At 38.7% G+C, this 7,461-nt stretch overlaps 1 long non-coding RNA gene across 1 annotated transcript in view; it reads right to left on the reverse strand.

Moving 5' to 3' along the window:
• LOC107078915 (uncharacterized) overlaps positions 1–3,708 on the reverse strand; it is a 95,947-nt gene extending 92,239 nt beyond the window's left edge. The window contains exon 1 of the long non-coding RNA XR_011182604.1: positions 3,665–3,708. This is a non-coding gene — a long non-coding RNA (uncharacterized lncRNA). The remainder of the gene's footprint in view (positions 1–3,664) is intronic.
• Between the last annotated feature and the right edge of the window lie 3,753 nt (positions 3,709–7,461).

Below are 7,461 nucleotides of genomic sequence, written 5' to 3' on the forward strand. Positions count from 1 at the left end.
TGTGCAGCAATAGACAGGTTAGATTTAATTAGCAAACGGAGCTTTTTTTCCTTGTTTTCAACTACAGGTTCATTTAAGCAAAAGGCTTTAACACACAGGAGGCCTGTCATTGTACCACTGGGGTACCGATAAATGTATTTCTTTTAAACGCAATGTCTTTTTTTTTTTAAACGCTACCCTTTTACAAGCTAAGGATTTTATGATGTCTAACCTGCGAAAAGGCAAAACTCCATTTACCAAATCTGTTTGGCATAATGATGCCACCAGCATCCCCAAGCAACTGCCTCCTTCCTTATATTCAAACACCTTGCATTTGCTTTTAATAAAATGAACATTTCATTCCCTACACTTGGCTCTAAATGTAAACTTTATTTTTCTAATAATGAATACACATGGCTGGCACTGATAGAATCCCAGTCTTCCACAGAGAACTATAGATATATTTTGTATATCTAGAAGAGTGATATGGCATAACATTGTTTTCATGGCCTGTTATCTAAATAATTGAAAAATTATTGGATGAAACCTAATAGCTCATTCTGTTCTGTAATACTGATCACCGTGAAAGTCCTTTATGTTAACGGTCTCATCTTGTGGGGGAATCCTCTGCTTCTTTTTCACTTGAACAGTATTATACCTCTCATGAGCTGTTCAAGCACTTATAAAATATAAGTTGGTTTACAAAGATTTAACTCCACACCTTACATACGTCTTGGATAAATAAGAACAATATGAACTCAACTTGTCACCTCCTGTACATCATATTACTCTTTTTAAAGAGTTTTTTAATACATTACAGTAGCATTTAATTATGTTTGCATTATGAATCCCCTTTAAAGTAGTGCTGCTTTCCCTTAGAAATGCAAGATTTTCCCCCATGTTTTTAACTGCTCATTAAATGGAGACAGACTTCCCTTTCAAACTATGTCAAGAAAGGAATTCCACTTTGGAAAAGTATTGGATTATATAACAAATATTAAGCCCTATTACACGTATCATTGACAAATGTCTGGGAACAGACTGATTAATGACATTTGTCTCCTAGATGAAATTACAATTTGATTTGGAGAGCACCAATGTGGGCGGTTTCACCTATTCTAAAGGCAACTGGACCCAGCCCTTAAGATTAAAGTGGTATGTCCCTTTGTATTGGAGGGTTTACAAAAAAGTAATTACAGGCCTGACCATGTGCTTGTTGTTTGTCTTTGCCGTTTAATGAATGTCTAATAGCAGCACTCCATCAATTCCAGGTTCCACAAATGAATTCCTCAGGGGTGGGGGGGAGGCACATGGTGAAAATTTTGGGGTTCCATCACAGCAGGAAGCCGCTGGGCTTCCTCATTAATCAACATCCTGACACTGGAAACGTGGAGCTTCGCTCTCGCATCCTGCCACCTTGTTGGGATGCGGCGCAGCCTGGAGCCAGGCCTGCCAGTCACCTGGAACTGCTCCCCGGCTCCCCCGAACAGCAGGAATGGCCATTAAGCACCATGGGTCGCTGGGAAGGGTCTGTAAACTCTGGATACCACGAGAGGGCTCGAGCGTCTGCCGCCGCGCCTCCCCGCTGCCGAGGACGGGGAGGACAAACAGCAGGACGGAAGAGAAGAGAGCGAGACAGACCTCCAGGTCCGCAGGCACCGCCGCGGAATCCAGGACATTAAGGCCTTCATCATCTTATTAAACTGATAGTAACAAGTACCAAAAAAAAAATCACAGCGGTAGCTTTTCAAGAGGAAGACCCGTTCAGCTGTTATAACTAACCAGGATCAGACTTTGTTTTTCATAAAGACAACAGAACCATAGGGAAACTTGGGAGGAAAAAAGGTTAAAAGCTGAGTAAACGAGACTTAACTTTTCTGCATTGTCATAAATCCGCATGACCGCCCCCCCCCTCTGGACACTTGAGGTCAGGTCGATTAATACAGACAGCACTGTGGAACTGTGCCATAACATGCATTTACGTTAAGTGAAGCTTCGATTGTCCTATATTGTCCGTGATTAAAGGACTGACGTTGAAGAGCTTGATGAGTACAAGTACACTACATTAAGATCTGATCTGCTAAGGCCTTTTGATGTGAATCAAGAACTGTATTGTAGTTTCACAGCAATTTTAACTAGTCTGCATTTAATGCAAGTCAGACAAGGAAACAAATTTTTAAAGAAATTAACATTACTTTATAGACCAAATTGTTGTATATGTGTACAGTATACCCCTTGTTATGTTTGATGTAGACCAGTTTCTCAAAAAACGCTAGAAAAAATGTTTGGATTTTTTAATGTCAGGATTTTGCCAAATAAAAATAGTATTTAAAAAATGAAACATTCACCCATTTGTAGTGACTTCCTTACATCAATGAACTAAAAGGTCATAAACCTACTTAATACACTAACAGACAGACCTTGAATTAGTTTTTAAATTGTATTTTTCCATGAAACGTACTGCATCGCGGTTTAAACTCCAAAAAATAATTTTAAATTAAGTGAAAAGACTAGTAGGAAACTGGTATAAAGAATATCAAGATGTTAGCACTGTAAAAAAAAAAAAACATTTGTTGTAACATCACTAATCTCTGACCACTCAGAGCAGAAAGAAAGCCCCATGGATGAAAGCGATGTCACACACAGCCACACTGAGTTTTTCGGTCATCACAAGCACTCAAAAACACCGCACAGTTTTAGTGAAAGATTAACATTATACATGAAAGCCATTTATAGCTGAAAACTATCACCACCCCAATCCTGAACTGGGAGAAAGAGCTGACTCAACAAGAAACCTGAAGGCTACTGTAGCTCAGTCCTTTTTGGAGCCTGAAAAGGGCACTGCACTGTTATCAAATACTCAACACGGGGATTTATAATTTCATTCCACCTTCGTCTCCGCAGTGACAAGCAGGCGGCCTAAGCACACTGACATTCATCCAAAAGACCGTTTTTAATTATGCCTGCTCTTGTTTTGTTTCGGTTGTGTTTCTACATTTTTTAAACCCTTTCAGATTTTTTCTTTTTATCAGTTAATAAGAAGCCCAAATGTCCCCTTCTATAAACCGAATCAACATATGCTAATTGAGGCAGGGTTATGCTAATTAAAACAAGGAGTCAGTCAGCCTGGGAAAGAAATGCTGATTTTCCATGCTGTCTTTGTGTATCTGTACTATATGATGCCATTGTGATCATGCTCTGATCAGAAAGGCATATAATACAACAAAGTCACAGGGTAATCAAATCAAGTTGGAAACAGATCATTCTAAAAAAACATTTCATGCTTTTTAGAGGTCTGACACATACTGTACATCCCCCTTTTAGTAAGCACAAAACCTCAAGAATTAAACCACAGTGCATGAGAAATACAACTGAAATGGGGTAATTGTTGTCATAATAATCACAATAAGATATTATATGAAACTTTTCTAATTCTTCCAAATTAAACGCCACTGAGGACTTCAGAATTTCCAAACTTGGAGGATGCGTGTGTCTTTTTCAAGGGTTGCTGGGTCACAACCAAGACCTCAATGTTGTACTACCAGAGAAAAGCCAGTAAAGTACTTTGGGCTCAAGTCTCTTACAAAAACAGTATCCAAAAACACACTCAAGCTCCCAGTTTTTGGAAGAAATGCAAATAAGCAAATGGAACCCTTAACAAACACTAAACTCCAGTATTACTCACTTTCTCAAAACAAGCCATCACCAAAAACCATACTAACTCTCAGGTCCTTCTCAAACAAAAGAGCTAACCCTCTTTGCCACACCCTTTAAATCCTAGCAAGAAAGCAACTAATCCCTCACAGCTGGGACAATTTAGACAGGAAATGAGCAGACCATTTCCCCCAAGGCATCCTGGGACGTGAAGTTCTTCACATCCCCTGCACAGAGGAAACTATGAATTTTTAAAGAGACAGGGTCAAAGAGTGTAGAAGTTTTTCAGAACTCTAGTCCACTCCCTCTATGACCCTGCCCCACTTTTTTTCACAGAGGGTATTTTTGTATTTCCGTGTATTATCACCAGAAAGGAGGTTTAATGGAAAAAAATAATTAAATTAAATTCATGCTGCAACTGTGCTGTTTTTGCCCATAATGGACTGTATTGTACAAGTCCTTTATTTGCACAAATCTTTTTTAAAGTAACTTACTCTGGAAACACTATTGGTTTCTTTGGTAACACTATTCTCTGGCAGGCCTTTAAGGAATGTCACTGCAAACTCAGACAATACTATTGAAAGAACTTGTAATTTCAAATTATTCATGGCAACCTCTAGATAACTGTACTTTTTTCCTGAACCTGCTTATACTGTATGCACCCTGTGTGCATAATTACCTATCCAGTACATTTATCAGAGACCTGACAAGGCTGTGCAGTCATATGATCATTTAAGGATTATTTGCTAACGTCAATTGATAATTACTCATACTTAACCTTTTCACCCATATACAGTGAGCTGTCCTGATTTAATAAAGGAATTCTTTCTTTTTCTGTCTGCTGAAAAGGATGCACAATGTCCCATCATCCCCAGATTATCCTCTGTCCGCAAAGAGTAACACAGGTGACTTGACAGCTACAGCCTTATCACTTTTTTCTGCACAAATCGTATCCCTTTTCTCCCCTGTAACTATTTCTTTTTACCTTTTACTGTATGAGGCTTTGCAAATCCTTGACAGCTCATATGTCAGGGGAGATTCTTGAAGCGTTCTTCTCTTTTTGAAGCACAGGGTAAGTATTTAATTAGTTGACTAATTGTCTGAGTAATTGGTAGACAACTCAGCTCAAAGAGTAATCAATCTGAGCAGGGCTGTGTTATATCACATCAAAGAATCAGTAATTAATGCTGTTGACTGTAGAATGTTCAGGAGGTTCTGGCTCATCTGACTTAACTATTGCATGGGTATGTCTGATCCTAGAATTTAAAACAAAAAAGGAAACAATGTGTATCTGAAAGGCTCCTGTGGCAGATTTGTGTGACATGCTTGTTAACATCACACCCAATTAACATAAAGAAAGTAAAAAAAAATGTTATGATGGGAACTACCTATAAATATCAGTTTTCTACATGAGCTGATTTGTAGCAACGTTCGTGCACTACTTAAAGATTCATCATTAAGGAAGACATCAATGACAATATTCAAGGCAAATGTATATGTTAAATATCAAATTATACCTTTCGTTGCCTTAATTTTGGATATCTCTGATGAAAAATGCTTTGTTTTTAAAATGCATAAGTCCTTTACTAATTTATGGGGTTTTCCCTATCATGCCTCAGTCCTAATTAGATATTCACCATGTTTCCAGGTTCGATTGCCTCATGAAGCATAGGGAGAATGATTTGTTTTCTCTCAGGGGCAGCAACATTGATATGCATGCATGAAGCAAGAAATATGTCCACACGGAAGGGAAAGGGAAACACCATTTCTGACTGCAATATTATTTTAGACTTTCATCTGACTTAAGGCCAATGAAATGGCCCTCAAAACTAAGACAAATGCTCCTGTAGTTCAGTAGAAAGTTGTCATCAGTGTCACCTTTCTTCAACAGAGTAGAACTGGAGGGCAGTTTCCAAAAACGTGCAATGCGGAGTCTCACACACTGTTTAAATTATATGCAAGGAGTAAGTTGTATATGTTAAATATTTAATAAAGTTAAGGGAAATAAGCACACCGCTGAGAAGGTAAACAGCAGGAGCTGACATATACAAAATCAAAGCTGCGGTGTCTTGAGGTGAAGGCAAGGGCTTTGAAGCTGCCTCAGTTATCCACACAAATGAATCCACACAGATACGTACTGACTCTCAGGCACACCCCCAATCACGCACAGCAAGTGGCTGAGCGCACAGCTTTACTATTATCTGTTTTGTTCTCTTCCGTCTCAAATAAGATTGTCGGTAAAATTTATTTTTTATTTGTAGTATAAGGAGAGCACAATTAAAACCGTCATTTCATTACAGTGTGTCTGAGGTGTGCTCACAATACACTTCCTTGTACACATACAATCAATACACAAAACAAAACGTAGAATGTAGCAGATGACTTAGATGAACGCAATTTTATTAAATCTTTCCTGAACAAGCAAGTAGCATACGACATGTATCGCAAAACTACATTAATAATATAATATGTGAAGCATCCCATTTCATTGGCATTGGGATAATAAGATGCTCTCATATTGGATTAATTTATGTAGTTTCTTATGGAAATGTTCTTTTGGGTACACTCAAATCTTCACCAAAGGTAAAGATTTCAATGTAGAATAACACTGTGAAGCTTGTACACAGCTCCACAGCTCTATAATACTGCTTTATAATTTAGCTTTATGAAAAATGCTAGTCTTTCTATGCAAGATGCTTTATGAAAACATTCATATCACAACCTACATAGAAATTCCACAGAAGAGGAGTTTTGGGGAAAATGTTTTTAAAATATTTCTTTAATATTCTTTTTTTATGAACTACAAATCTGCAATTTCTGGCAACTGTCAAGCTACATGAATGGATACAGTGTATATTAAGGTACACAAGAAGGGATCTCTGGCTTGTATTGTGAAAGAATCCAGCTGTAGATCCTGGAATTCAATCTGTTGGTCTGTTAGACGGCTCCTCTCCAGGCTGACTGAGTGACCAATGGAGGGGTCTGTGAAACAGCCCGACCTGAATTGGATGCAGATCAGCCAGGAATCCAGGTAGTTTAGGAACCTTGTGCCACATGATGCTTGTGTCCAGATGTAAATGCCCAGATGTTCCTGTGCAGTCAACTGTAAGAGAAATCTAACCTACAGAGGGCCTCATTCCACTTCAGAAGCCTCCAAATAGAAGATGTCCATATAATCAAGATCCTTCTTTGGGAGGAGAGCCTTAACCACAGGTAGAGCGTTTGGAAAACCCGGCACTGGCTACTGAACGTGTTGTAACACCGAAAACATAGCCTTTCACTGCCCTTCATATTGGTCATCTGGTTTGCGATTTTCTCCATGGGGTTAGTCTAGTATTAGAACATAAAAACATAAGAAAGAATATGAGTGAAAGGGGACTTTTCAGCTCATCTTGTTCATTCTTTAATTGTTTGCGGCTAAGTGAAACTACAATTTCATCCAGCTGTTATTTAAAAGTGTCCAGAGGTTTTGGTCTTAACCCCTCGAATTAAAAATCTGTTCCAGATACACACAACTCTTCGTGTAAAGAAGGGTTTCCCTTTCTCCATCCTAAAATAATCTCCCCTTTTGTTTCCAGTTGTAACTCTGTGTCCTTCACTACCCAGTGTGAAAAAGTCCCCTGTGTTAGCCCTGTCCTCACCCCTTCGGATCCCATACGCTTTAATCAAATCTCCTCTCAACCTCCTTCGTTCCAGACTGAAGGGATTCAGCTCACTTAACCTGTCTGTATATGACAATCGCCTGAGACCAGGAATCCATTTCAGTTCTTTGAACTTTCACTAAAGCTACGATAGCCTTTTTGAGGTATGGTGATGAAAATGAGCACA

The sequence above is a fragment of the Lepisosteus oculatus genome, chromosome 19, assembly GCF_040954835.1.
Source record: "Lepisosteus oculatus isolate fLepOcu1 chromosome 19, fLepOcu1.hap2, whole genome shotgun sequence".
Lineage (NCBI taxonomy): Eukaryota > Metazoa > Chordata > Actinopteri > Semionotiformes > Lepisosteidae > Lepisosteus > Lepisosteus oculatus.